Below are 12,037 nucleotides of genomic sequence, written 5' to 3' on the forward strand. Positions count from 1 at the left end.
AATACGGAAAAATGTAAGGTTCTACATTTTGGAAGTAAAAATAAGCAGGCTATGTATTTTTTAAATGGGACAAGACTTAGCCAAACACAGGAGGAAAGGGATTTGGGAGTAGTAATAGATAACAAGCTAAAGATGAGTGCACAATGCAGGGCAGCGGCTTCAAAGGCTAATAAGATACTAGCATGTATTAAAAGAGGCATTGATTCAAGGGAGGAAAGCATAATTCTGTCATTATATAAAGCCCTGGTAAGACCTCACCTTGAGTTTGGAGTGCAGTTCTGGGGACCGATTGCTAAAAAAGATATTGCAGAACTAGAAAAAGTTCAGAGAAGGGCCACAAAGCTAATAAGGGGATTGGAGAAATTAACCTATGAGGAGAGGCTAGCCAAACTGGGTCTGTTCTCTTTAGAAAAAAGGCGCTTGAGAGGTGACATGATTACTTTATATAAATATATTCAAGGCCCATATACAGAGATGGCAGAAGCTCTTTTTATTCCAAGAAAATTGGTTCTGACAAGAGGTCATAATTTAAGGTTGGAGGAAAGGAGATTTAATCTCCTGCAACGGAAACGTTTTTTCACTGTAAGAGCAATAAAATTGTGGAACTCATTACCAAAGGAGGTAGTGAATGCCAATACCATAGATACATTTAAAAATAGTCTGGATAAATTTCTGTATATAAACAAAATTCATGGATATGATTGCTAGTATTAAATGGGTCACATTTTAATGGGGTTATTTAAGCTTAACTGGAGCTTTTTGTAAGTATTTTAGATTTGTATAGGTTGAACTCGATGGACTTCAGTCTTTTTTCAACCTTATCTACTATGTTACTATGTTACTATGTAACTTACCTGATAAATTCATTTCTTTCATATTAGCAAGAGTCCATGAGCTAGTGACGTATGGGATATACATTCCTACCAGGAGGGGCAAAGTTTCCCAAACCTCAAAATGCCTATAAATACACCCCTCACCACACCCACAATTCAGTTTAACGAATAGCCAAGAAGTGGGGTGAGAAAAAAGTGCGAAAGCATATAAAATAAGGAATTGGAATAATTGTGCTTTATACAAAAATCATAACCACCACAAAAAAAGGGCGGGCCTCATGGACTCTTGCTAATATGAAAGAAATGAATTTATCAGGTAAGTTCTTACATAAATTATGTTTTCTTTCATGTAATTAGCAAGAGTCCATGAGCTAGTGACGTATGGGATAATGACTACCCAAGATGTGGATCTTTCCACACAAGAGTCACTAGAGAGGGAGGGATAAAATAAAGACAGCCAATTCCTGCTGAAAATAATCCACACCCAAAATAAAGTTTAATGAAAAACATAAGCAGAAGATTCAAACTGAAACCGCTGCCTGAAGTACTTTTCTACCAAAAACTGCTTCAGAAGAAGAAAATACATCAAAATGGTAGAATTTAGTAAAAGTATGCAAAGAGGACCAAGTTGCTGCTTTGCAAATCTGATCAATCGAAGCTTCATTCCTAAACGCCCAGGAAGTAGAAACTGACCTAGTAGAATGAGCTGTCATCCTCTGAGGCGGAGTTTTACCCGACTCAACATAGGCAAGATGAATTAAAGATTTCAACCAAGATGCCAAAGAAATGGCAGAAGCTTTCTGGCCTTTTCTAGAACCGGAAAATATAACAAATAAACTAGAAGTCTTTCGGAAAGACTTAGTAGCTTCAACATAATATTTCAAAGCTCTAACAACATCCAAAGAATGCAACGATTTCTCCTTAGAATTCTTAGGATTAGGACATAATGAAGGAACCACAATTTCTCTACTAATGTTGTTGGAATTCACAACTTTAGGTAAAAATTCAAAAGAAGTTTGCAACACCGCCTTATCCTGATGAAAAATCAGAAAAGGAGACTCACAAGAAAGAGCAGATAATTCAGAAACTCTTCTGGCAGAAGAGATTGCCAAAAGGAACAAAACTTTCCAAGAAAGTAATTTAATGTCCAATGAATGCATAGGTTCAAACGGAGGAGCTTGAAGAGCCCCCAGAACCAAATTCAAACTCCAAGGAGGAGAAATTGACTTAATGACAGGTTTCATACGAACCAAAGCTTGAACAAAACAATGAATATCAGGAAGAATAGCAATCTTTCTGTGAAAAAGAACAGAAAGAGCAGAGATTTGACCTTTCAAGGAACTTGCGGACAAACCCTTATCTAAACCATCCTGAAGAAACTGTAAAATTCTCGGTATTCTAAAAGAATGCCAAGAAAAATGATGAGAAAGAAACCAAGAAATATAGGTCTTCCAGACTCTATAATATATCTCTCTAGATACAGATTTACGCGCCTGTAACATAGTATTAATCACAGAGTCAGAGAAACCTCTTTGACCAAGAATCAAGCGTTCAATCTCCATACCTTTAAATTTAAGGATTTCAGATCCTGATGGAAAAAAGGACCTTGCGACAGAAGGTCTGGTCTTAACGGAAGAGTCCACGGTTGGCAAGAGGCCATCCGGACAAGATCCGCATACCAAAACCTGTGAGGCCATGCCGGAGCTACCAGCAGAACAAATGAGCATTCCTTCAGAATCTTGGAGATTACTCTTGGAAGAAGAACTAGAGGCGGAAAGATATAGGCAGGATGATACTTCCAAGGAAGTGATAATGCATCCACTGCCTCCGCCTGAGGATCCCGGGATCTGGACAGATACCTGGGAAGTTTCTTGTTTAGATGAGACGCCATCAGATCTATTTCTGCAAGTTCCCACATTTGAACAATCTGAAGAAATACCTCTGGGTGAAGAGACCATTCGCCCGGATGCAACGTTTGGCAACTGAGATAATCCGCTTCCCAATTGTCTATACCTGGGATATGAACCGCAGAGATTAGACAGGAGCTGGATTCCGCCCAAACCAGAATTCGAGATACTTCTTTCATAGCCAGAGGACTGTGAGTCCCTCCTTGATGATTGATGTATGCCACAGTTGTGACATTGTCTGTCTGAAAACAAATGAACAATTCTCTCTTCAGAAGAGGCCAAAACTGAAGAGCTCTGAAAATTGCACGGAGTTCCAAAATATTGATCGGTAATCTCACCTCCTGAGATTCCCAAACTCCTTGTGCTATCAGAGATCCCCACACTGCTCCCCAACCTGTGAGACTTGCATCTGTTGAAATTACAGTCCAGGTCGGAAGCACAAAAGAAGCCCCCTGAATTAAACGATGGTGATCTGTCCACCACGTTAGAGAGTGTCGTACAATCGGTTTTAAAGATATTAATTGAGATATCTTTGTGTAATCCTTGCACCATTGATTCAGCATACAGAGCTGAAGAGGTCGCATGTGAAAACGAGCAAAGGGGATCGCGTCCGATGCAGCAGTCATAAGACCTAGAATTTCCATGCATAAGGCTACCGAAGGGAATGATTGTGACTGAAGATTTCGACAAGCTGAAATCAATTTTAGACGTCTCTTGTCTGTCAAAGACAGAGTCATGGACACTGAATCTATTACCCTTGTCTGAGGAATCAATAAACTTTTTGGTAAATTGATCCTCCAACCATGATTTTGAAGAAACAACACAAGTCGATTCGTATGAGATTCTGCTAAATGTAAAGACTGAGCAAGTACCAAGATATCGTCCAAATAAGGAAATACCACAATACCCTGCTCTCTGATTACAGACAGAAGGGCACCGAGAACCTTTGTAAAAATTCTTGGAGCTGTAGCTAGGCCAAACGGCAGAGCCACAAACTGGTAATGCTTGTCCAGAAAAGAGAATCTCAGGAACTGATAATGATCTGGATGAATCGGAATATGCAGATATGCATCCTGTAAACCTATTGTGGACATATAATGCCCTTGCTGAACAAAAGGCAAGATAGTCCTTACAGTTACCATTTTGAACGTTGGTATCCTTACATAACGATTCAATATTTTTAGATCCAGAACTGGTCTGAAGGAATTCTCCTTCTTTGGTACAATGAAGAGATTTGAATAAAACCCCATCCCCTGTTCCGAAACTGGAACTGGCATAATTACTCCAGCCAACTCTAGATCTGAAACACAATTCAGAAATGCTTGAGCTTTCACTGGATTTACTGGGACACGGGAAAGAAAAAATCTCTTTGCAGGAGGTCTCATCTTGAAACCAATTCTGTACCCTTCTGAAACAATGTTCTGAATCCAAAGATTGTGAACAGAATTGATCCAAATTTCTTTGCAAAAACGTAACCTGCCCCCTACCAGCTGAGCTGGAATGAGGGCCGCACCTTCATGTGGACTTAGAAGCAGGCTTTGCCTTTCTAGAAGGCTTGGATTTATTCCAGACTGGAGATGGTTTCCAAACTGAAACTGCTCCTGAGGATGAAGGATCAGGCTTTTGTTCTTTGTTGAAACGAAGGGAACGAAAACGATTATTAGCCCTGTTTTTACCCTTAGATTTTTTATCCTGTGGTAAAAAAGTTCCTTTCCCACCAGTAACAGTTGAGATAATAGAATCCAACTGAGAACCAAATAATTTGTTACCCTGGAAAGAAATGGAAAGTAGAGTTGATTTAGAAGCCATATCAGCATTCCAAGTCTTAAGCCATAAAGCTCTTCTAGCTAAAATAGCTAGAGACATAAACCTGACATCAACTCTGATAATATCAAAAATGGCATCACAGATAAAATTATTAGCATGCTGAAGAAGAATAATAATATTATGAGAATCATGATCCGTTACTTGTTGTGCTAAAGTTTCCAACCAAAAAGTTGAAGCTGCAGCAACATCAGCCAATTATATAGCAGGTCTAAGAAGATTACCTGAACACAGATAAGCTTTTCTTAGAAAGGATTCAATTTTCCTATCTAAAGGATCCTTAAACGAAGTACCATCTGACGTAGGAATAGTAGTACGTTTAGCAAGGGTAGAAATAGCCCCATCAACTCTAGGGATTTTGTCCCAAAATTCTAATCTGTCAGACGGCACAGGATATAATTGCTTAAAACGTTTAGAAGGAGTAAATGAATTACCCAATTTATCCCATTCTTTAGAAATTACTTCAGAAATAGCATTAGGAACAGGAAAAACTTCTGGAATAACCACAGGAGATTTAAATACCTTATCTAAACGTTTAGAATTAGTATCAAGAGGACCAGAATCCTCTATTTCTAAAGCAATTAGTACTTCTTTAAGTAAAGAACGAATAAATTCCATTTTAAATAAATATGAAGATTTATCAGCATCAATCTCTGAGACAGAATCCTCTGAACCAGAAGAGTCATCAGAATCAGAATGATGATGTTCATTTAAAAATTCATCTGTAGGGAGAGAAGTTTTAAAAGATTTTTTATGTTTTCTAGAAGGAGAAATAACAGACATAGCCTTCTTGATGGATTCAGAAACAAAATCTCTTATGTTATCAGGAACATTCTGCACCTTAGATGTTGAAGGAACTGCAACAGGCAATGGTACATTACTAAAGGAAATATTATCTGCATTAACAAGTTTGTCATGACAATTAATACAAACAACAGCCGGAGGAATAGCTACCAAAAGTTTACAGCAGATACACTTAGCTTTGGTAGTTCCAGCACTAGACAGCGATTTTCCTGAAGTATCTTCTGACTCAGATGCAACGTGAGACATCTTGCAATATGTAAGAGAAAAAACAACATATAAAGCAAAATTGATCAAATTCCTTAAATGACAGTTTCAGGAATGGGAAAAAATGCCATAGAACAAGCTTCTAGCAACCAGAAGCAATGAAAAATGAGACTTAAATAATGTGGAGACAAAAGCGACGCCCATATTTTTTAGCGCCAAATAAGACGCCCACATTATTTGACGCCTAAATGCTTTTGGCACCAAAAATGACGCCACATCCGGAACGCCGACATTTTTGGCGCAAAAGAACGTCAAAAAATGACGCAACTTCCGGCGACACGTATGACGCCGGAAACGGAAAAGATTTTTTGCGCCAAGAATGACGCAATAAAATGAAGCATTTTTCAGCCCCCGCGAGCCTAACAGCCCACAGGGAAAAAAGAGTCAAATTTTTAAGGTAAGAAAAAAATGTTTGATTCAAACGCATTATCCCAGATATGAAACTGACTGTCTGAAAATAAGAAATGTTGAACATCCTGAGTCAAGGCAAATAAATGTTTGAATACATATATTTAGAACTTTATAAACAAAGTGCCCAACCATAGCTTAGAGTGTCACAGAAAATAAGATTTACTTACCCCAGGACACTCATCTACATGTTTGTAGAAAGCCAAACCAGTACTGAAACGAGAATCAGCAGAGGTAATGGTATATAAATAAGAGTATATCGTCGATCTGAAAAGGGAGGTAAGAGATGAATCTCTACGACCGATAACAGAGAACCTATGAAATAGACCCCGTAGAAGGAGATCACTGCATTCAAATAGGCTATACTCTCCTCACATCCCTCTGACATTCACTGCACGCTGAGAGGAAAACCGGGCTCCAACTTGCTGCGGAGCGCATATCAACGTAGAATCTAGCACAAACTTACTTCACCACCTCCATAGGAGGCAAAGTTTGTAAAACTGAATTGTGGGTGTGGTGAGGGGTGTATTTATAGGCATTTTGAGGTTTGGGAAACTTTGCCCCTCCTGGTAGGAATGTATATCCCATACGTCACTAGCTCATGGACTCTTGCTTACATGAAAGAAAGTATATTTTCAGGCCAATTTGCCCTAATTGTGTACGGTGATAAGACTCTACATATCTGTAGTAGTGCCATCAAATCTTTCTTTTCGTATAGTCAAGATAATTAATATCTGTTGGATGATGTTCATATGTGAAACTGAGACCAACATTATTCCTGTTCAAAACTTCCACAAATCCAGCAATATACACATATTAACACATAAATATATATCTATATACACATATTAGCATGTAAATATATGTATTCACACACATATTAACACATAAATATATATGTATATAAGCATTTTAACATATAAATTTATATGTATATACACATACTAACACATAAATATATATGTATATACACATAATAATACATAAATATATATGTATATACACATAACACATAAATATATATGTATATACACAAACTAACACATAAATATATATGTATATACACATAGTAACACATAAATATATATCTATATACACATAATAACACATACATATATATGTATATACACATAATAACACATAAATATATATGTATATACACATACTAACATAAATATATATGTATATACACATACTAACATAAATATATATGTATATACACATAATAATACATAAATATATATGTATATACACATAACACATAAATATATATGTATATACACAAACTAACACATAAATATATATGTATATACACATAGTAACACATAAATATATATCTATATACACATAATAACACATACATATATATGTATATGCACATAGTAACACATAAATATATATCTATATACACATATTAGCATGTAAATATATGTATTCACACACATATTAACACATAAATATATATGTATATAAGCATTTTAACATATAAATTTATATGTATATACACATACTAACACATAAATATATATGTATATACACATAATAATACATAAATATATATGTATATACACATACTAACACATAACTATATATGTATATAAACATATTAACACATAAATATATATGTATATACACATACTAACACATAAATATATATGTATGTACACATATTAACACACATATATATATATATATGTATATACACATAATAACACATAAATATATATGTATATAAGCATAGTAACACATAAATATATATGTATATACACATAATAACACATAAATATATATGTATATACACATATTAACACATAAATATATATCTATATACACATATTAGCATGTAAATATATGTATTCACACACATATTAACACATAAATATATATGTATATAAGCATTTTAACATATACATTTATATGTATATACACATACTAACACATAAATATATATGTATATACACATAATAATACATAAATATATATGTATATACACATAACACATAAATATATATGTATATACACAAACTAACACATAAATATATATGTATATACACATAGTAACACATAAATATATATCTATATACACATAATAACACATACATATATATGTATATACACATAATAACACATAAATATATATGTATATACACATACTAACATAAATATATATGTATATACACATACTAACATAAATATATATGTATATACACATAATAATACATAAATATATATGTATATACACATAACACATAAATATATATGTATATACACAAACTAACACATAAATATATATGTATATACACATAGTAACACATAAATATATATCTATATACACATAATAACACATACATATATATGTATATGCACATAGTAACACATAAATGTATATCTATATACACATATTAGCATGTAAATATATGTATTCACACACATATTAACACATAAATATATATGTATATAAGCATTTTAACATATAAATTTATATGTATATACACATACTAACACATAAATATATATGTATATACACATAATAATACATAAATATATATGTATATACACATACTAACACATAAATATATATGTATATAAGCATATTAACACATAAATATATCTGTATATACACAAATTAGCACATAAATATATATGTAAATAAGCATATTCACACATAAATATATATGTATATACACATACTAACACATAAATATATATTATATACACATAATAGCACATAAATATATATGTATATACACACATAATAACACATAAATATATATGTATATACACATAGTAACACATAAATATATATGTATATTTGCATATTAACACATAAATATATATGTATATACACATAGTAACACATAAATATATATGTATATACACATAGTAACACATAAATATATATATGTATAAACACATAGTAACACATAAATATATATGTATATACTCATACTAACACATAAATATATATGTATATACACATACTAACACATAAATATATATGTATATACACATACTAACACATAAATATATATGTATATACACATACTAACACATAAATATATATGTATATACTCATACTAACACATAAATATATATGTATATACACATACTAACACATAAATATATATGTATATACACATAATAACACATAAATATATATGTATATACTCATACTAACACATAAATATATATGTATATACACATACTAACACATAAATATATATGGATATACACATAATAACACATAAATATATGTGTATATACACATAGTTACACATAAATATATATGTATATACACATACTAACACATAAATATATATGTATATACACATAGTAACACATAAATATATATATATATATATGTATAAACACATAGTAACACATAAATATATATGTATATACACATAGTAACACATAAATATATATGTATATATACACATAATATCACGTAAATATATATGTATATACACATAGTAACACATAAATATATATGTATATACACATAGTAACACATAAATATATATGTATATATACACATAATATCACGTAAATATATCTGTATATACACATAGTAACACATAAATATATATGTATATACACATAATAACACATAAATATATATGTATATACACATAGTAACACATAAATATATATGTATATACACATACTAACACATAAATATATATGTATATACACATACTAACACATAAATATATATGTATATACACATAATAACACATAAATATATATGTATATACACATAATAACACATAAATATATATGTATATACATATAATAACACATAATTATATATGTATATACACATAATAACACATAAATATATATGTATATACACATAGTAACACATAAATATATATGTATATACACATAATAACACATAAATATATATGTATATACACATAGTAACACATAAATATATATGTATGTACACATAATAACACATAAATATATATGTATATACACATAGTAACACATAAATATATATGTATATATACACATAATATCACGTAAATATATCTGTATATACACATAGTAACACATAAATATATATGTATATACACATAATAACACATAAATATATATGTATATACACATAGTAACACATAAATATATATGTATATACACATACTAACACATAAATATATATGTATATACACATAATAACACATAAATATATATGTATATACACATAGTAACACATAAATATATATGTATGTACACATAATAACACATAAATATATATGTATATACACATAGTAACACATAAATATATATGTATATATACACATAATATCACGTAAATATATATGTATATACACATAGTAACACATAAATATATATGTATATACACATAGTAACACATAAATATATATGTATATATACACATAATATCACGTAAATATATCTGTATATACACATAGTAACACATAAATATATATGTATATACACATAATAACACATAAATATATATGTATATACACATAGTAACACATAAATATATATGTATATACACATACTAACACATAAATATATATGTATATACACATACTAACACATAAATATATATGTATATACACATAATAACACATAAATATATATGTATATACACATAATAACACATAAATATATATGTATATACATATAATAACACATAATTATATATGTATATACACATAATAACACATAAATATATATGTATATACACATAGTAACACATAAATATATATGTATATACACATAATAACACATAAATATATATGTATATACACATAGTAACACATAAATATATATGTATGTACACATAATAACACATAAATATATATGTATATACACATAGTAACACATAAATATATATATGTATATACACATAGTAACACATAAATATAGATGTATATACACATAGTAACACATATATATATATATGTATATACACATATTAGCACATAAATATATATGTATATACACATAGTAACACAAAAATATATATGTATATACACATACTAACACATAAATATATATGTATATACACATAATAACACATAAATATATATGTATATACACATACTAACACATAAATATATATGTATATACACATACTAACACATAAATATATATGTATATACACATACTAACACATAAATATATATGTATATACAGATAGTAACACATAAATGTATATGTATATACACATAATAACACATAAATATATATGTATAAACACATAATAACACATAAATATATCTGTATATACACATAGTAACACATAAATATATCTGTATATACACATAATAACACATAAATATATATGTATATACACATAGTAACACATAAATATATATGTATATACACATAATAACACATAAATATATATGTATATACACATAGTAACACATAAATATATATGTATATACACATAATAACACATAAATATATATGTATATACACATACTAACACATAAATATATATGTATATACACATAGTAACACATAAATATATATGTATATACACATATTAACACATATATATATATATATATATATGTATATACACATAATAACACATAAATATATATGTATATACACATAGTAACACATAAATATATATGTATATACACATACTAACACATAAATATATATGTATATACACATACTAACACATAAATGTATATGTATATACTAGGGATGGGCGGATGTGTAAATTTTCGAATTTCGAATGTAGAACGAATGTTATTACCGAAATTCGAATTCTAAATTCGAATGTCGATAAGAACGAATATTCTTAAAAATTTGAAAATCGAATGTTATTTACAGTTTTCGAATTTCACTTTCGAATTCAAATGTTTATAATTATATCGAATGTCCACATTCGAAATTTCGAATTTAACATTCTATTTAACAAATTCTATTCAGAAGTTCAATAGTTCATGTGGTAGGGTGGGAATTTAGTAAATTGATACATAATAGATACAAATATAT

This window comes from Bombina bombina, chromosome 11, assembly GCF_027579735.1.
Source record: "Bombina bombina isolate aBomBom1 chromosome 11, aBomBom1.pri, whole genome shotgun sequence".
In the NCBI taxonomy this organism is placed as follows: Eukaryota; Metazoa; Chordata; class Amphibia; order Anura; family Bombinatoridae; genus Bombina; species Bombina bombina.